General features: G+C 48.6%; 1 long non-coding RNA gene across 1 annotated transcript; it reads right to left on the minus strand.

Moving 5' to 3' along the window:
- Positions 1 to 746: 746 nt before the first annotated feature.
- LOC126988862 (uncharacterized) lies at positions 747 to 1,946 on the minus strand. Its single transcript, XR_007742595.1, has 3 exons — positions 1,727 to 1,946; positions 1,507 to 1,682; positions 747 to 1,462 (listed from the first exon to the last, which is right to left on the minus strand). It is a non-coding gene; the product is annotated as an uncharacterized LOC126988862 (long non-coding RNA).
- Positions 1,947 to 21,514: the final 19,568 nt, after the last annotated feature.

A 21,514-nucleotide genomic window follows, 5' to 3' on the forward strand; every position in this document is an offset into this window, starting at 1 on the left:
TCTCGCCTCAAGCAGACCTGCTACTCACTCAGCCGAGAATGGCTGTTGTGATCTTAATCGTGAGTAGAAATTCGAGAATCTAAGGGAAACCGACTGTATTGTCCTGGAGATTATAATGTAGGAGATGTGAAGTAGGATTGTGAGTGGGACAGGATTGTGATTATTTGTTTGCGATGTAAAGCAAAGGTAAAACCACTGGGTGTGGTAAAATAATGTGTTTCCATGACTTGTAGTAGATTATACTACAGGAATGTGTTATTAGGATTTTGTGAAGAGAGTACATAATGATTGTGATGTAAGCAGAGAGATACAAACCACTGCTTGTGGAACGACGAGTGTTATTATTATTGGCAACAACTGAGCACATATTGTAGTATTATGTTTAAGACATGTTTTTTGTCATATGTTGCATCCATTGCTGAATATGCCAGTGTTATGATCGTCTGAGCATAGAATATTGCGTAAGGCAATTACTTTCATTTAATTTTAAATAAATGTATATATACTTTTTCCCTTGTTTATCCCCGAACACCAGTCTCCAATAACAACTTAAGCCGGATCACGCTACCAGGGATACGAGACGGTGATATCATTTATGGAGTAATTAATGAGTGATAAAAGAGTTGATTTAATACAAGAAAAGAAGGGTCTAAGACTGGCGGCAGCGGTATAGGGATAAATAGGGACATGTGCTTACAGTGCTTTTGTTTAATTTACTCTGACGAGAAAACTCCTCTTATTTTCATTAAGCTTTGCTCGTTTTAAGTGGCGGAAATAATAGTGACGATTTAATTATATAATTAATGGTTCTTCCGGAGGACATGGACTTTGACGATATGGTAATGGAAACTCTGGCCAACCACTGTTGTTCTGTAGTGCAATGGGTAGCACACGCGACTCAACCGAGAATTCATGAGTTCCTTCCCGGGCGGAGTGGAGAGGGATGGGCAGTCTCTCTCCACCCGCGCCGCGATCCATTCATCAGTGAGAGGGTGTCAGGTGACAGGCAGCGGCAGCGTCCTGCCTCTCAGGTTTGTTTGTTTTAGGATTGTTACCCCAGGATGGAGGGGAGCACGGGGCTCTACGCCTCACTGGGTGGTGGTGTGCCGCGGCGGGCATGCAGCCATAGAGTGACTTTATAAAGGCCTAACCCGCGTCCCCCAGGTAGGAAGTGTAGAGTATGATCTAGAAAAAATGTGAAATACTAAGAAAAGTGTGAGGTATGGATAAAAAGTCATGAATAAAAAAATAAAAAAATGAAGCATATGGACAATAGTGTGAAGTATTAAGATAAATGTGTGAAGTAAGAGAATTAGAGGAAGAGGAGGCCAGGGTAGTGCCCCCCTCAGTTAACTACTACAAATAACATTAAATAAATAAATGAATAATAAATAAATAAATAAATATGCACACTTGCAGTGGAAAAAACGGAAAATGAGCGAAGAACAAAACAGGGAGTAACCTTTAATATAATAAGATGAAAGCTATAACGAAGAAGGGAGTAACCTTTAATATAATAAGATGAAGGCTATAACGAAGAAGGGAGTAACCTTTAATATAATAAGATGAAGGCTATAACGAAGAAGGGAGTAACCTTTAATATAATAAGATGAAGGCTATAACGAACAAGGGAGTAACCTTTAATATAATAAGATGAAGGCTATAACGAACAAGGGAGTAACCTTAAATATAATAAGATGAAGGCTATAACGAACAAGGGAGTAACCTTTAATATAATAAGATGAAGGCTATAACGAACAAGGGAGTAACCTTTAATATAATAAGATGAAGGCTATAACGAACAAGGGAGTAACCTTTAATATAATAAGATGAAGGCTATAACGAACAAGGGAGTAACCGCATCACATAAATATAAGGAAAAGAAGGCTATAACGAACAAGGGAGTGAGCTTAAAAATAATGACAAGAAGGCTATAATCAACATAACTCAAGAGTAACTTTGGTAGGCAGATCACACTACTCATGATAATACATATGCAAAAGTGGCAGCACTCCTAGAACCAAGAGCGTGTGTGAGTTTTTAACGGATGAATTTATTAAAGAATTAGGGCTCGCAGTAAATAACTGTGAAGCGAAACCCGTGAATATTGTCTCTGTGCAAAGATACCATATTGAAAATGACGGTAAAAGACAAGTTAATATGGAAGGAAAAAGTAGTTTCCAAGACTTATTGATAACACGCGATGTAGATTTGCCGACTCATATTATGTTGAGTACTGATTTGTCGTGTAGCACGAGATTATTTTGAAAACATTGCAACTAAATGAGGAACAAAAGAACGAAGCTTAAAACTGATAATAGAAGGCGAAACCATACAATTATGCCAGGAAAAATATGTCTTATATCTAGAGGTGAAGGATCTTAGCTAAATGTAGATGGAAATGAAGAAGGTCTCACTGAAAATAAGGCCGTACGTTGTCAAGCAGCGGAACCTTTGCAACTGCATGCATCTGTTGCAGGTTACATAACGCTAGTGACGCAACTACAGGCAAGTGAAGCTTTATTTGAGCCTTGTGTTAGTACTCCTCAGGCTAGAGTCTTGTGCTCAGGGATAGTTAAGTTAACCCCTTCATCTGACAATCAAAGATCTTATGTCACTGTGCCGTATTTGAATATTGAAAGTGAGTGTAAAGATAGATGATAATACAACGTTAGGATCTGTGAAGCCTGTCACTCATGAGCTATACGCTGATCTGCCACAAGTATCTAGTGTACAGACCACTGACACAGCTAAAACAGACTTGAAGCCCGCAGAGCTTGAAGTAAGGAAGAAAAGCCTCTATCAAATTGTTGACGCTAAATTCCCAAGTGAAGAGAGAGAATTAGGTTTTAAAGTCCTTAATAGATAAATATATAACAGTGTTTTCCACAGAACAAGAACCATTAACAGTAACGCCCTATTTTTTTAAGCACCATCAAGCAAAACACTGATGAAGTAGTGTACAGGCGTTCATATAACATTCCTATCAGTTATCATGACAGAGTAAATAAACAACTTATATCGTTCCAGCAACAGGGTGTGATTCGCCCTTCGCGATCACCCTATAATGCCCCACTTCTCCCAGTGCAAAAAAACATGGAGTACTACGACTTTGTCTGGACTTCCGGGCACTTAATAAAACACTACGGGACGACCGGTACCCACTCCCTAATATAATTACCATACTCAATCAATTGGGAGATAGTAAGTTTTTTTTTCATGCCTAGACTTGAAACAGGGTTACCATCAAATCCCCCAAGATGAAATCAGCAGAGAGAAGATGGCATTTTCTTCTCCAGCAGGACATTGGGAATTTACTTCCCTCCCCTTTGGCCTTAAAACAGCCCCGTCCTGCTTCAAGAAAATAATAAACACTGTCCTTACAGGACTATTAAGCAACAAGGTTCAGGTGTACCTTGATGACATAATTATCCTGGGCGATATATTTTCTAATCACGCAGCTAACTTAGAACAAATTCTGGATCGCTTAAAGGAAGCCAAACTGACTCTTAAGATGGAGAAGTGTAACTTTTTTTAGGACAAAGTAGATCACCTGGGCCATGCCATCCGCTCAGAGGGAATAAGACCTCAATCTAGCAAGCTGGAGGCCATACAAAACGTCTTGGTCCCCCAGACTGTTCATGATTTCCAGTCATTTCTTGGACTGACTAATTATTATCGCAAATTTATTGCAAATTATTCACAAATTGTTGCTCCTTTTCTAAAGATTTACAAAGGGAAGAAAGGTACACTAAAAAAAATAAAAAAAAAATAAAAATAAATAAATAAATAAATAAATAAATAAATAAAACTCCACTCATATGGACGGATGAAACACAAATTGCGTTCTCAACCCTTAAGGATAGAATGCTTGGTACAGTCACTCTACGCATCCTACTACAATACTGGTGGAGTATTGCAATAACAGGATAATGATGATAAACTAAGACCTGTATCTTTTTTTGTGAGAAATTGAATACGGCAGAACAGTGGTACAGTATAGTTGAACGAGAGGCTTTAACTGTAATTTATGGGTTACACGTAAACCGCCCATTAATACTGGGTTACCCTGTTGAGATCCACACGGGTCACAGACCTTTAGTCTGGTTGTTACAGGTAGCTAGTCCCAACGGCAGGATAGCTAGATGGCAGACTCTCATGAGTGAGTATGGTTTCACAATCAATCATTTGCCTGGCAAGGAAAATATAGTAGCAGATTTTTTATCAAGGATGAAGGCTCACAGGACACTGAGATTGAATTAGAAGGACACGCGCGATAATGTTTGTGGATGGGGAACAACAAAAACCGTGGAACACGTGGATAATGAGGGGCAAGGTATTGCACTAGTGCAGAAAAAGAAACAGGCGCCGAAAAATTAGAAAATAAAATACATGATATGTATGGACCTGAATAGTGAGTGTATTGGCCACACACTTGACTGGAGTATTCAGGAGATTAGTGAGCTGCATGATGAGTAGCCAGCATATAAGTATGCTAAAAGAAGGAAGCCCCAAGAATGAAAATTGAGCAAAGACTCAGAGAAAAAAGGCATAATGTGAGATGCCGCCCCTGTTAGAGGTACAGGTGGAAAATGTGTTATATTGTATTGAAGATGGGCATAATCTGAGATGCCGCCCCTGTTAGAGGTACAGGTGGAAATTATGTTATATTGTGTTGAAGATGGGCATAATGTGAGATGCCGCCCCTGTCAGAGTTACAGGTGGAAATAAATGATGTGTTTTAGTGAGTCCGTACGGAGAATCCACTAAGGTGGTGATTCTACCCCCCAAGTATTTCCAAGGCGATAACTCTGGCTCATTCGTCGCCACTGCAGGGCACGGAGGAACCAAAGTTACGTTATGTCGGTGTAGAAAGTTCGCTTTCTGGCCTGGAATGAAACGGGATGTAGAAAATTATGTAAGGAAGTGCGTCATGGTAGTCGTTTTAAAAGTGAGTTGGGAACTTGCACCCTGCTCCTTGGCGGCAATATCCAGACGTCACCGCTCCTTTTGGAAGAATACACATGTACCTTGTGGGTCCCATGGGTGTATCGGACAATGGGGTTCGATACGTAATGCCCATAGTTGATGTTTTTAAAAGGTATTTGATTATAGTACCCTTACGGAGTAAGGAAGCCCGCGAAATGGCAAGGGCGTTGTACGTGGATGTTGTTTGTGTACACGGTGTTCCTCAGACAGTTGTTACAGATCAAGGTTCAGAGTTCGTTAATTCCGTGATGCAGGAGATAAATTAGAAGCTACCTGTGCGACACGCGAATAACGGCTTACCATACAAATGGAAATGGAATAATAAAGCGCGCAAATTATACTGTTGTTAACATTTTGAAGAGAATGTTCTAGGAAATGTGTCCGTTTGGGATATAATGCTACTTATAGACATCTTGGCCTATAATGCTGCGTATTATCGCACCATAAAGGAGTCCCTATTTTATCGAGAGAGACAGAGAGATGATTTTTAGAGATCCTCCTGTACCCTACACTGTTAGAAAAAAATTCAGCAGCCCTGGTATGATATTTACTCCTCTAAAGAGGAAATGGTTGTAATTGCAAGGAACGTTTATGATATTTACTCCTATAAAGAGGAAATGGTTGTAATTGCAAGGAAAGTTTATGATATTGACTCCTATAAAGAGGAAATGGCTGCAATTGCAAGGAAAGTTTATGATATTGACTCCTATAAAGAGGAAATGGCTGCAATTGCTAGGAAAGTTTATGATATTGACTCCTATAAAGAGGAAATGGCTGCAATTGCAAGGAAAGTTTATGATATTGACTCCTATAAAGAGGAAATGGTTGCAATTGCAAGGAAAGTTTATGATATTGACTCCTATAAAGAGGAAATGGCTGCAATTGCAAGGAAAGTTTATGATATTGACTCCTATGAAAAGGAAATGGCTGCAATTGCAAAGAAAGTTTATGATAGATGCCAGGTTTACAATAAAGAAAGTAGAGAAGAAATGGAAAAGTATTACCAAGTTACAAAAATCAAAACTATCAACGTTGGCGACAGAGTGTTCCTCAAACATACACCAAAAAGAAAAGAAAAGAAAAAGTTGCAACCTATTTTTGATGGACCCTACAGGATAACAGAGAAGATCAGTGATATAATGGTAAAAATTATAAACCTCAGGACTAGTAAGGTTTCAACGGTCCCCACAGATAAAGTAAAAGTCCTTCATGAAGATTGCATCGACGTGCAGCAATGTCCAACGATTAGGCGAGCATACCCTTTAAATCCAGAGACAGACACTGATCTATTCTTTGCATTGCTCAACCCTGAAATCGCTGAGAAAACTTCTACCGAAAATAATGACTCGTAGCAGAGAGGTGACTGCTACTCATGACACATTAAATAATTTTCGTTCTACAACAGCAATAAACAGCTGATGCACAGGCCCTACCTTATCAGGTTACTCCCAAACTTTCAGAGCCACCTCAGCATAGATAAAGCCTTCGCTCTTCGACGGTACAAGAGTTGCCTAATGTAATGTCAAAACTAATACGATATAGAACAGGAATAATGTATAAGGATAAAAATGCAATAATTGAGCGGAAATATGACGAAATAAACAACAGATTGATTTTGACTCTTTCGGTGTACGACTCAATGACAAAACAGGAGTCCCCAACACGTGCTGGCCAAAGTTTCACACCAACATACTATCTATATTATAGTCCTCACAGACAGAAACTATAGTACTGTTTAGCCTCACAGACGATGTTTTAGCTGCATTATATAAAGCACGGATTTTAACTGCTTCGTTACTTGAAATGTAATTCAAATGTCACCTGAGTATCCAGCTATAAAAGCAAAAAAATACACACTCTTTAATTTTGAAAACGAATTCAGTTCATTGTTGCATCATCTAATAAAAGTTTTAGGCTATGAGATGACTACTATTCAAACAAGCTGCATGCTTCTATGAATTATAGAAAAAAAAAGAAAAAAAAAACGGGAAATAATTTTTTTGAGGATCCTTGTCCAATAACCTATTTGGTACCGCGACCCAGGCTCAAGTTAATGCTATTCATGAAAAAATAGAGGACTAGAGTCATTAACTGAGAAAGATTTTATATAGTTAAATGTTTATTATGGAAAACTCAACATCATTAAGTAATATGCATGCCATGCAATCTGCCTTTAATAGGCTATATTCAGCTGTAGATGTATTGAACCAAGTTGTGCGCCATTTTACTATAGACTATGGCATTAGGAAGAGAAAAAAGCTCCTACAAGAATTGTTATATTTTTACTTAGCATTGAGACACATAAGACCAGGTATACAAGATTTATATTTGAGTCTGCAGGCTCCACTGCAAACATACATAACTCCAACCATTATGTGAAACAAACAGTTGTTCAGTACATTAAAGGAAGCCTAGGCTCGGCCTCCAGGTCTTTTGTGCCTTGCAGTTCTTGATTTTTTAGCTCTATATAGGGATGTAATAACTGTCCTCCAGGACAACGGCTTTGCACGATTCTCGTAATTTCTATTTCACTAAACCTTTGCGAGGAGATCCGATTGACACCTTTGATGTCTTTCGAATCGACTCCCTTCCATTTTCTGTGCAGAATAGCACTTACTTTCTTATGTATAGTGTTGATTCAAGATGTATTGCCTTCAGTGAGAATAGGAAAATATATTTTATGCTTTCTAGTATAAAACACTGTAACAAGAATAACCATATGTTAGTTTGTCCTCCCACAGGCCCCGTCTATGAGGCTAGTGACGCAGCCTCTTGTGAATCGGCTGCTTTCTTGAAACATGAGTCAGTGATCAACCTCTGCCACAAAATAGTCTTGAAAACATTTCCCCCTATGTTTATGAAAGGTCCTGGCTACTGGACCTGTTCACTTGCCTCCCCCATCACTCTGACACTCACATGCCCTACCCATCCTGTAAACAGACATACTGTCAGCCTGACGGATAATGGGATATTGATGCTTCGGCAAGGTTCTCTTCGCAGTGCTGAGTCCATCCCCCTACAGGAGCTAACAGCTGGCTTGCAGCCCCTAAATTATGTGGTCGAGCCGGATCAGCCCTTTCAACCCGCAATCCATTGGTGGATTGTCTTCGCCATTGTCGTGATCCTGGTTCTTCTGCTGGTAACGTCTGCCGTGGGGTATTCCTATGTCCTACGCTACGCACGACGCCGCCTAATTCCAGACTCGAACCAACTGCAGACATTGCAAGGCGTATCTTCTCCACCAACACCTGTGAGATCTCAGGGGCGAGATCTTCCGGAAGGGGAAGTATGTCAGGACCCAGAAAACGAGGAAACAGAGGAGTGAGATATACAACTGTGTAAACATCTGACAGGACAAACACTAACAAAAAGGGTGACATATATAACAGTGTAAGCATCTCAAATACCAAAGAGGGGAAACAACGAGGGTAAAGGAAAACAGATACCCAGAGAGGAAAAGCAGGTATACAACTGTGTAAACATCTGACAGGACAAACACTAACAAAAAGGGTGACATATATATAAGTGTAAGCATCTCAAATACCAAAGAGGGGAAACAACGAGGGTAAAGGAAAACAGATACCCAGACTCAGGTACAGAAAACAGATGCCCAGTGGGCGTGGTCAGAAAGTGTGAACAACCATTGAAAAAGACTCTGACCCGTGACGTCAGTCGTGGCGACATGTTATGAGCCAATAATTTAACAGAAAAATCACTGAGGGAGTGTCTTAAGACTGACTCACGAATAGCAGGAAAAGTAAAACAATACAACATAATGAGCGAGCAGATGGGTGTGACAGGAAATATTGGCCATTGGTTATGTAAAAAATTAAGGGCGTGTCAAGGATCTAAGTCCACCTAAAGCAAAGAAAAATGTGGCCTAGAAATCAGTGGTATGAGTAGACCGAGCTTGGTTCTCGCCTCAAGCAGACCTGCTACTCACTCAGCCGAGAATGGCTGTTGTGATCTTAATCGTGAGTAGAAATTCGAGAATCTAAGGGAAACCGACTGTATTGTCCTAGAGATTATAATGTAGGAGATGTGAAGTAGGATTGTGAGTGGGACAGGATTGTGATTATTTGTTTGCGATGTAAAGCAAAGGTAAAACCACTGGGTGTGGTAAAATAATGTGTTTCCATGACTTGTATATACTACAGGAATGTGTTATTAGGATTTTGTGAAGAGAGTACATAATGATTGTGATGTAAGCAGATAGATACAAACCACTGCTTGTGGAACGACGAGTGTTATTATTATTGGCAACAACTGAGCACATATTGTAGTAGTATGTTTAAGACATGTCGTTTGTCATATGTTGCATCCATTGCTGAATATGCCAGTGTTATGATCGTCTGAGCATAGAATATTGCGTAAGGCAATTACTTTCATTTAATTTTAAATAAATGTATATTTACTTTTTCCCTTGTTTATCCCCGAACACCAGTCTCCAATAACAACTTAAGCCGGATCACGCTACCAGGGATACGAGACGGTGAGATCATTTATGGAGTAATTAATGGGTGATAAAAGAGTTGATTTAATACAAGAAAAGAAGGGTCTAAAAACATCTCTCCCTTACGACACCTAGCTAGCTAGATACCAAACAACAAAACACCCACACCACGCCACACACACAAGATGTAAACCTACACCTATTACATAACACCAACATCTAAAACTATCAAATTCTTTTTTGTGTAATTATAAAATAACTATAACTATATATATATATATATATATATATATATATATATATATATATATATATATATATATATATATATATATATATATATATATATATATATATATATATATATATATATGTGTGTGTGTGTGTGTCAATTCAACATACAAAAATCAATGTAAAACTATATAACTATAAATAAATATGTCCTTGTCAGGTGGACGCCCACCATCTTTCTGCCTCCTCCTGTATTTCTCTCTCTTCTCCCCCCTTTCCCTTCTCCCCACCCCTCTTCTTTCCTTCACCCCCTCTCTCTATAAAACAAAAACAAAAAAATGAAAAATAAAAAGTTTCTCTCCGACCTCCACAGCGCGCGGCCCTACTTCTCACCCGGACCTTCTCCAGCAACAGCTCTCGCCTCCTAGCGATCGAGCTGCTGCTGGGAGAGCTAGCTCTTGGCCCAGTTTGAGGACTACCTGCCCTTTGTGGAGTTTGTTGTGTGCAGCTTTAGCGGGCCCTTTTCTGGGGCTCTGCTCCGTGTGCTTACGAGTGTTACCTTAAGTGCTTGTGATTAGTGTTTTCGTGTGATTTGCGTGACTCCGCGGTGCTCTCTTGCAGGGCACCGAGTTGAGTGTGTTGCGCTCTGCGCACGGGTGTTGTGTTCGTTGCGGTAGCAAGCCTGTGACTCCGGATCAGGCGCCGCTTGTGTAGTGTGCTTTCTTGCCGTGCCCATTCACTGGGTGTGGGCAAAGAGTTGAGCGTGTTGTGCTCTGTGTAGTGCGTTTCCAGTGCTGTGTACAGTGCGTCAGCACGCCTGCGTCTCGGGCTCAGGCGCCTCTTGCGTGCAGTGTTTTGTTGCCGTACCCACTCACAGGGTGTGGCTTCGAGTGCTCGTGCACTGTTAGGTGTGTATTTCAGTGCTAGGTGTAGTGGATGATAGACACTGTCTGACAGACATGTCTGCCGTCGCCCCCCTAGAGGCTGTCTCCTTGGACACGCCCAAGAGGAAGGCCGACCGGTCCCCAGAGGAACACAAGCCACCCAAGAAGCGGTTGCTGGAGGACGACGACCTACCGCTGCTCTCGGACCCGGAGTCCTCGGAGCAAGAGCTAGACCGATCGTCTACCAGCGCCGACCCCGAGTTTGTGACGCAAGAGAAGAGGAAGACCGTCCAGCAGAGGAAGAGGCAGCAGACACCAGCCGTGGAGGTCGCTCCTGCCCCCCGGGCAGCGGATCGGAGGAGGCCCACGGAGGGGCCCCCCCGGTACCGCCTAGTGCACAGGGGAGACTGCACCAGCGATTACCTCGCGGTGCGGCACCTGGAGACACTGCGCCGCCCGGCGCCGGCTGTGCACCTCCAGACCCCGACGCCATTCCTCCTAACTCTGAGGGACGCGGCCGCGGCGGAGTTTCTCGAGGAGGTTGTAGCTCGTCGCCCTCGAGGCATTGTCCTCCAGAGGCTGGAGCAGGTACCGAGGAGAGTGAAGGGGGTGCTTGTGGGGTACCCCCTCGAGTACGATGCCGAGGACATCAGGGCATCAGGACATCCGGCTGTGGTGGGCCCCTCTCCTCTCCTGCCTGCTCTACGAGTTGAGTCTTGAGTACGTTGCTCCTCTCCACCATTCCACGCCGCCGTGGTTTCTTCAGGCCGAATCTGGTTTGTGGTGCATGCACAACCGATCCGCAAGGTATGTTGATTACTGATTCATGTCGCTGATGTGATAGGGTTCATCTACTTTTGCCACTGCGTGCGCCCGGTTTTCCCGTACATCTCTTGTGGCGCTGAGGGGCTTATCCCCGAGTCACCTCACCCATCCCCCCATCACCCACCCTTCGTCGTCTACCGGGACGCCCGTCCCCGTCTGACAGGACTCCCCAATCGAGTGGTTCGTCCGGGTAGGGTAGACGGGCCATTTCTCCGAGTCGCCCACTCACTCACCCCATCCCCCACTCCCTTCTCCTCCCGCGCCCCCTGCGGCTCCCCAACCCATCCTGCCGCACCCCCAGCCCCCGGTTTTTACCCTCCTTCTCCCCTGTGTCCCCCCTCAGCCCTTGCCCCCCCTCCCCTCACGGCAGGGGCCTCTGTCCTTGCCTCTCCATGTCCCCTCACGTTGCGGGTTCTTGCGGCGTCTTTTCCCCATTCACCTGTCACCACTCCCCCCCTACCCCGGGCCCACGAACCCAGCATGGGCCGCGTCAAAATTCGGCACGCCCAGCCTGAGGCTTTTGCAACACGGCCCACGCTATCCAACCTGCTGGGGCCCAAACTTAGGTTCGTCCGCCTACTCGCCGCGGATGACGGGGTGGTGGTGGTTACGGCCTCGGACCAGGACACCGAGGCTGTCTTTGAAAGCAACCTGCTGGGGGCGCTTGCGGCAGAGGGATTCACTCCCCTCATGCCCTCTGAGGTCCGTAGTCGGCGGACAGTCATATGCTTCCGCCTAGACGAGCTGGTCACGGAGAATAGCCCTGGCGAGCTCCGAGCGGAGCTCGAAAGGGCTCATGGGTGGGCGAAAGTGGGGGACATATACAAATTCCCTCTCCCACACCCTGAAGATCGTCTTCCGGTCCAGCGAGATGGCCCGGAAGGCGATCGAGAACGGGCTTCTCCTCTTCTCTTTCTCCGTGACTCCGGAGCAAATCAGGGCGGAGGTGTACACACCCCTCATGGCCTGTAACCGCTGCCACAAGATCGAGCAGCACACCACCCCCAACTGCCCCTTACCTGACGCCGCCCCCCTTTGCTCGGAGTGCTCGGGCCCGCACTCCTTCAGAGTCTGTGCTGCCGAGCAAAAAAAGTGCCCCAACTGCGACGGAGAGCACAGTGCTCGGGCCATGCGGTGTCCCATCCGCAGGGCTGCCCTCAGGGGAAAAGAGCAACAGCGGCGGTGCCTTCAGGAGACGTCCCCCTCCTCTTACGCCCAGGCGGCTCAATCCCAGACCGCGCAGGCACCTTCCCCCCTCCCTCTCCGTCCTTCAACCTAGGAAGCCTTGCCTGTGTCTTTCACGCTCACGTCCTGAACGCGACGCAGCCTGGCACCTTCCAGGAGGTCCTCTCAGGGGCCCTTCAGAAGAACGGCCTCCCCGACCTCCAATTCCCCCCCTTTCGGCTGCCTGCGGACCTAGTGAAGACGGCACTCTGCGCTGCGCTCGCCCTCCTGTCCCCCGCCACGCCACTCCCGGCAGTGCCGGAGGAGACGGTGACGCCCGAGGTGGCGCCCCCGCCCCAGCCCCAGCCTTCCTCGCCTCTCTCTTCCCCCCCTCCCATCTCCCCCTCTCTCCCCCCTCAGGGATCCTCAGGGCGCTCCTCCCCTCTATCCTCTGTCTCCCCTGCCCGCTTACTTACCGCCTCGGAGGCGTCTGACCTTGGGGAGGGGGCCTTGTGCCAGGTAGTCCCCTACGTCATCCGGCGCCGATCCGATCGCTGGCCGTCTCGCCCCACGTACCAATCCCTCGAAAAGGGCCTGGATGGCGGACGCTACAAGCTAGGATACATTGGCCCGGATGGCTCCCTCCCGTACCTGAGGGGCTGGCTCCGCACTTTCCCAGGGCAGCTGGCCGGCTACTTCCACTCCCTCACCGATGATGACTTCCACTCCTTCACTCCCGGCCCTGTCCCACAGGAACTGCTCCCCAGCCTCCGCTTGACCAGGCAACGACCGGACCTACCGTAACTCGGTTGCGTGTATTTCAACACAATGTACTGATTTGGGACAGACGGAAATTTGACTTGCACAATACGTACCGACAATTTGACCCTGACATCATCCTTCTCAACAGCCACGGACTTACGGACGACGCTAGGATCAAAATCCCGGGTTATAGGGTCCACCAAAGGAACCTCAGCTCCGAGCCTTCGGACGGGGTTGCCATCGCCGTCAGATGTCGACGGCGCTGCAGAGTCGAGGACGACTTCCTCTCCGAAACTCTCGCAGTGACAGTCGACACCTCCGATGGTCCTTTGATGGTCGCGACATCTTACCTTCCGCCCAGACGACCGTACCTCCCTCACCCAGACTACCTCAGGCTCTTCCGCAGGCGCACCCCGGTGCTCCTCGCGGGGGATCTGAACGCCCGACACGTCGGAATCGGCTCCGCCTCGTCGAACCGTGTCGGCAGAGACCTCGTCGACTACATACGCCGACACATCGTTCGACACATCGGACCTAACTTCCCGACATACTTCGGACCCCGGTCCGCGACCTCACCTGACATATTACTCACCAACCCCTCCAACCACTTTAATCACCGCTTCACACCTGGCCCCCTCACCTCCAGTGATCACGTCCCTGACATCTCGACGTCTCCCCTCTTGACCCCCGCCCCGAGACGGTACGCCTTCCGCAGGACCGACTGGGTGGCCTTTCAGACCGATAACAACCTTGACATGACTGCCCAACCGGCCGTGTCCGGTGAAACGTTAGAAGACATTGACGCGGCGCTCGACTCTTGGATGTCGAGCGTCAAGACAGCTGCTGATCGCCACATCCCCACTTCGACATATCGACTAATTCCACACGCTAGACCCTCACGCACGACGTGCCTTCTGCGCATACAATTCGACGCATTGAGAGACAGAGCGACGCTACTCGGCTGGACGTACGACGAGTACCGGCGATTTGTTCGACTACGTCAGGAGCTCCACGACTCGAGACTCGCCGAGTCCAGGGATTCTTGGGGAAGGGCACTGACCGGGCTGACCGCCTGTCACGCCGACCCCAAGAAGTTCTGGAACAGGATCAAATGCCTCTCCGGCAGGGCCTCGGGTCGGGCCTCTGGTTTGGTCGACGGCGCTGGCATCAGACACAGCACTGACGAAGAAAAGGTCCGGCTCCACACGTCCAACTGGGAGCGGGTCTTCCGGAAGGACGGCGTGGGGGACGCCGCAGACTTAGACGTCGACATCGACGAACAAAACAACGACATTGTCCGGAACTACCTCGCCGAACACGCCCCTAGGACCCTCCCGTTTGATGCCGCTGACCCGGACAGGCTTGACGGCGCTTCCCACTTGGGCTGCCGTATCTCCCTCCAGGAGCTGCGACAGGCCAACAGGGGGGGCAAGGCATCCTGCCCGGGGGCAAGCGGCATAAACAAGACAATACTCTCCCACCTTCCTGACAGCGCCCTGGCCCGACTGAGGGACATTTTGAACGCGGCACTTTCGGCCGGGTATTTCCCGGATCGCCTCAAGGAGGCAGAGATGAGGATGATAGTGAAGCCTGGGAAGGCCCCGACCCGCCCAGACAGCTATCGCCCCATCTCTTTTCTGGAGGTCCCGGGGAAGCTCTTCGAGAGGGTTCTCACGAGACGTCTCCGTGACCACCTGGAATGGGAGGGCCACTACAACACGGCCCAGTACGGGTTCCGCAGGGGGAGGGGCACCGTCCACGCCATCGCGTTGGCTACGGAAACGGTTGCCATCAACCTAGCATCCGGATCTCGCTGGAACCTTGTTCTCCGAGACGTCAGCAAGGCGTTCGACAAAGTGTGGTATCTTGGACTCCAGTACAAGATGCTACATCTGGGGCTCCCACCCCCGGTCGAGCGTATTTTGTGTGACTTCTTGATGGATAGGACAGCACGGATCCGGGTCGGCGGCCTCGTCGGCCCCGCCTTCCCTCTGGAGACCGGCGTCCCGCAGGGGAGTGTACTCTCCCCAACGCTGTACTCCATCTTCACCAGCGACTGCCCAGACTCCATCACTGGGCTTAACATACTGTATGCGGACGACGTGTCCCAAGTGGTGCTCTACCCAGGACGCTCTCGTGAGATGCTAAATGCCCGCACGGCAAGTGAGATCACCAGGGTCGGAGCCTTCGAGAAGGCCTGGCAGATACGAACGAACATGGCGAAGTTTACCGTCATCCCTTTGGCGTCCAGAAACCCCGCCCCGCTCATTGTAGACGACGAACTCGTTGACTTCAGCGCTCAGGGACGTGTTCTCGGTCCTAAGATCTCCCGGCGTGGGCTCACCACCCACATCACCGAGAGGACGGCGCGGGCGCGGGCGGCGCTGACCATGTTGTATCGCTTCCGGGATCTCGAACCCAGGATAAAACTGCATCTCGTTAAAACCTTGGTGATCCCTGTCCTCACTTACCCGCCCATTCCCATCCATGGGTTTAGTGCGACGGCCCTCGGTCGGCTCCAGATGGTGCAGAACGCGGCGCTACGCTTTGCCCTCAGCGTAAGGTGGGACAATTTCAGAACCACGCGTTCCCTCCACGAAGAAGCTAGCAATCCTCCCCTAAATATCCTGCTCCATCAGATGTCGGTCAATATATGGACCCGGATGGAGACGGAGGGCTTGGAGCAGTTCCGGACCCTTCGGGACCTCCACAGAGAAGCCCCGGGCAGGAGTCATCCGTGGTTTCCGCGGAGTCTCCTAGCCTTGGAGGCGAACCATGATCCCGACCCGAGATTTTAACTTCCACGCTCACGCCCCCTTCCCCACATGCTCACGTTGACCCCCTGAACACATATGTGCCCTTTAGTACGTCTCCACGCTACCCCCCTTGACAGTATGCGATGTTCTAATCCTTACTCATAACACCGCATTCCTCGCCGACCCTCCCATATATCTATATATATATATATATATATATATATATATATATATATATATATATATATATATATATATATATATATATATATATATATATATATATATATATATATATATATATATGTGTGTGTGTGTATGTGTGTGTGTATATGTATATCTATGTGTATGTATATGTCTGTATGTATGTATATGTATATGTATGTGTGTATATCTATGTATATGTATATGTATGTATATCTATGTATGTGTATGTGTCTGTATATGTATGTAGATGTATATGTATGTGTATGTGTCAGGTAATTTCCACTTATCGCTGTATTTTCCCGTGTTAGTATTTTCTCATCACTCCCTCTCTCCCGTAAATGTGTCTTTCCCTTGTGCCCATATTGTTCTTCGACTCACTCCCATACATGTCTCCCGCCAACACTGTTATGTAGCCATATTTTAATCGTATAACTGTAAAATGCAAAATTGATGTTAACATTTATTATTATTTTTTTTTTTTTATGTAAATCGCTAATAATGTATGCAACCATGGACACCATTGCAGCATTGGCGGCCTGAAAGGAGGGGCCAGCCCAAAGGTCAGAAAACTATTCTTCACACATGGAGTACGATCTCTCTTGGACCACTGCGCACCATGCCTCGCAGCCCTTCCAGAAAAGCTGATGGCGAGGCTTGAAGCGAAGCAGAACACCGCCCTCCGTGCTATTCAGGGCGCCCCCCCTTGGACAAAGACGGTGACCCTGCGAGCGGAGCTCCGCACCCCAGCACTCAGACACAGGGTGACCCAATTCACCGCCTCGTCAATCGCAAAAATGGCACACTCAGAGAAAGAATACTCTGCCCCTCGACGAGTCCTTGCTGCCGCAGCCATGGACCGACGCCTCCACCTCCGCCCCAGCTGGGTCCAGGCTGCCGGAGAAACACTCCTCACAATAGGGATACACGACCTTATCCGCACGAAGGGCAGAGACCTCCCGCACCAAGGACACCAGCGCCCTCCCGCGTGGGACCCTCCACTCCCCGCCATCACTGGCTCCTGGCTTCCACTCGCGAAGGCCCTTCTAAACCCGTCTGTCCTCAGGCAGGAGGCCCTTCAACGCATCCGGCCCCTCTCCTCTGACCATGCCACAACAGTCTACACGGATGGTTCCGTCGACCCCGAGACAGGAAGGGCGGGAGCTGCTCACGTCATCGGTGAACACAGAACACTGACGAGGATAACGGATGGAGCCTCATCCCTCCAGGCAGAGCTTGTCGCCATCCTTGAGGCCCTTCAGCACTGCCAGCACATACACACCCCAAGCACGCTGATCCTGTCAGACTCGCTTGCGGCGCTCCAGACGCTCTGCAACCCCGAACCCCAAGACAACGTCAAACTGATCACGGAAATCCACAGCCTGGCAACCTCTATGAGTTCGAGGGGAGGAAAAATCACCTTACACTGGATCCCCAGCCATGTCGGGATCCAGGGAAATGAAAGGGCCGACGCTGCCGCCCGGGAGGAAGACCTCAAGCCAAACACCGACAAAAAAGTGCATCCCAGCCTCTCCAGCACCACCCTCAAAATCAGGGCCGTCACAAACAACCTCTGGCGCGGTGATTTAGCAAACGAACTGGCCGCGGGGTCACCCTCCGCAACGTGGTATGCCCGAGCGACTGGACTCCGCCCACCCAACATACCGTCGAAAACTCCTCTGCTGGCACGGCTGAACCTTCACCACCTCAGGCTAGGATTCCAGTCACCCCAAACATTTGGTAATCCCCTTCACACAGTCCTCCGTTCAGGAGCTGCTTATCCAAAACCTATTCCCCCAGCACCCCCATTACCTCCTGCAAAGAAGCTCCCCTCAGACTTTTCACCAGAGTCTTCCCAGACTACTTCCTCTTCCCAGACAGAACAGCACCAAAGTGACACAACCATGAGTGACAAACCTCGAAACGTCATTTTAAGGGGCGAGGATAAAAATCCAAAATATACGGGCTCAGAGGAGACCGGCCCCGACCTCCTAACTCACCTTCAGAGGGTAGAGGATGCTTTTACCAAATTCCAATATACGAATGAAAAGGAGAAATTGGCCCACCTTTACGACAGCATCCACACGAGCCCTTGTCGGGCTCAATCCATTATAAAAAGTGACGCATTCAAGAAAGCCGAAACATATGATGAAGCGAAAGCAAATCTCATCAGCCATTTCGGCTCCACATGCAAACAGGGTGCCCTGTCAGTCTTGTTCCGCCTAGCGGCTACCTACCGTCCCAAAATAAAGGCTAATATTGCAGTGGATGACTGTTTAGGCGTCGCGGGTGGAGCCTTCACAGAGTTTGAAACCCAAACCCATGGCGTAGAGGGGTTGAAGCATGAGAGAGCAGTGTGGGACGAAGCGGTTGTAGAAGTTAACCATACCCAGGAATTCCTTGAGTTGGCGCTGGGTGGACGGCTTCGGGAACTGCTGGATGGCTTCAGTCCTCGAGTTGAGTGGAGCGATGCCCTCTGGAGTAACAGTGTGGCCAAGGAAGGTGAGGGAAGTAACACCGAGCTCAGACTTGTCCACGTTGATCTGTACTCCGTAGTCTTGCAAGCTGGTGAGGACTTGGTGAAGGTGCTGTTTGTGAGAGGCTTCATCCGGGCTAGCGATGAGCAGATCGTTTATGCAGGCGAAGCAGAAGGGTAAGCCGCGGAGAACTTCGTCGATGAAGCGTTGAAAGGTCTGGGCCGCATTCATGAGTCCAAACGGCATCCTGTCGTATTCAAAGAGACCGAAGGGCGTGATGACGGCAGTCTTCGGTATGTCGTCAGGATGGACTGGAATCTGGTGAAAGGCCTTGACAAGGTCCACACTTGAAAAGATGGTGGAAACAGCAAGTTGAAACGAGAATTCCTGGATGTTTGGCACCGGGTATCTGTCCATCTTAGTGCGCGAGTTAAGGGCTCGGTAGTCTCCACAGGGACGTATGTCGCCGTTCTTCTTGGGGACGACGTGGAGGGCTGATGACCAGTTGCTACTACTGGGTCGTACAATACCTTGACGCAACAGAGACTCGAACTCGGCCTTGGCTTGACGGTAGCGTTCAGGAGCTAAGCGACGGGCCTTGGCGTGTACTGGAGGTCCTGTAGTCTCTGTGATGCGTAACGTGATGCTTGACGGGCAGGCTGGCTGAATAGGGCTGTGTCAGCGTGGGAAAGGACTTGAGCAGGGCGGCGAACTGGTGGTCCTTGTGAACGACGGCAAGTTGCGAGCTGTCACCTGGTGGTGGTTGAGCATTGGAGAAGATGGAAGTGAGCGGGTCAACCAACCTCCGTCCTTTGACGTCGACTAAGAGGTTGAAGTGCCTTAGGAAGTCAGCTCCAAGGATTGCCTGCGAGACGTTCCCGACGTAGAAGGTCCATTCGAAGCAACGTCGTAGGTAAAGGTCCACTTGCATGGTGTGTCGCGAGTAGACAGGTATTTTGGTACCGTTGGCGGCGTACAGGTGCAAGAGTGGAGGTAGAGTTCGCTGACTGGCGGTTGCTGGGATAATACTGACGTCAGCGACGGTGTCAATCAGGAACTTTGTGTTGGAACGGCAATCATGAAGGTGGAGCAGCGCCGAGGGTTGATGACGAGCGCTATGCTGCACTAGTGCTCGTCCTTGGAGTTTGACGTCTTGTAAGTGCACGGGGTGGTACACCTCTTAGCTTTCTCGCCGAAGTTGTTGTGGTACCAGAAGAGTCCTGTGCTTTTCGAACGGGAGCGGCGCCGACGTCGGTGAGGAGTGGGGGAGCGAATGCGGGGGCGATCGAGCCGCTCCTCAAGAGAGGTGACATTCGTCGCGAGCAGGAAGACTTGCTTGACGAGTTCGTCAAATTGAGTGTTCCTTTCGGAGGCGACGGAATACACTGAGGAAGTTAGCGGTCCAAGTAGATTTGCCATGAATTCGGCTTTGAGGGCGTCATTGCAGTCGTTGTTGAAAACTAACTCAACCTCCTCATCGCGGCTTGTGATAATGAAGTAACCATCTTGTAGGGGGACGAGTCTTGTGGCATAAATGTTGTGCTGTCCCAAGACTTCCAGGAGCAGCAGTTTTGTGTCTCGGCAGGGGAGGGGTGTTTTATTTTTACTCTCGCCATGGCATGAGGGAAGGAAAGCGGCCTCCTACCTAGCTCTGTCGCGATGCTATGTTGATCAAGGGAGCCCACTTCTACGGTGGGATTGTGGGACAGAGCGCTAATCTAGCAGTTTGGTGCCCTGCTGATCCTGTGCTTAAGGCAGCTAGAAGAGCCCCCCTTGTGCATAAAGCCGCGGGGTTCACCTTCACACAAGGCAGCGTCTGGGGCGTTGGCCAAAAAAGGATATAGGATGAGAGGGGGAAGTGGATAAAGGCAGAAGCGATGCGGAGTAGGTAAACAAACAAACACAGTATCACTTTCTGTTTGAGCAAGGGCTCTTTGTTGTGTCAGCGAGGGATGACGGAAACCGATGGTGTTCCAGCCCCGATGATGCAGTAGATGAATCCTCGACGTTTCCTGGTTGCAGTCGCGTCGTAGCGGGCTACAGCGCCAGCAGCAGCAGCAGCAGAGTCAGGGAGGCAGCGAGGCAGCATCAAAAGTAGCAGCAGAAGGGAGTGTGGGAAGAGCGGCAGTCTCCCCTCCCGAGGCCTGGCCTGCTCCGGGTGCAGCGCGGACCAATGGGGAGCGCGGTTGGAGTAGTGGGCCTTCCTTCCTTCCTTCCTTTCCGTTTCGAGGGTTGGTAGCCCTCGCGGGCTATATGCCATACGCCCAAAAACGCCAGAGCCGCACCCAGTGCGGCTACAACGGCCAGTGTGCAGCGTGCCATGAGCGACATACCCAGCCCCACTCCAGGTCCCAAGGATTGAAAGGTGTGAATATTTGAAAGTAAGGAAGTCAGAGGGCGATAGTGGTTTGTACGTATATTTTGCAGAGTGGATGGTGTGAGAAGTACTCCGTATAGCGGAGGGACCTTTTGATGGGGTCCAGCCCTGATAGTCGAAGGGAGGCGAGCGGAACGGAGGGAATTTTATGAGGGTAAAAGGCGGCACAGTTAGATGACAGGAGGAAGAGGCCTTTGTATAGCAAAGGGATCATTTATTTAAGGTGGGTCGTTCGAACCACGCAAGTAAAGTGGGAGGCATTAGAAACATACTTTTTTGGTGGGGTCCAGCCAGAGGAGGTGAACGGAACGGAGGGGCTTGAAGGAGACCGAAAGGTTGAACAATAAGTAACAGTTGGAAGGGTCCTTTGTATAGCAAAGGGATCATTTGTT

Source organism: Eriocheir sinensis, unplaced genomic scaffold, assembly GCF_024679095.1.
Source record: "Eriocheir sinensis breed Jianghai 21 unplaced genomic scaffold, ASM2467909v1 Scaffold1, whole genome shotgun sequence".
Lineage (NCBI taxonomy): Eukaryota > Metazoa > Arthropoda > Malacostraca > Decapoda > Varunidae > Eriocheir > Eriocheir sinensis.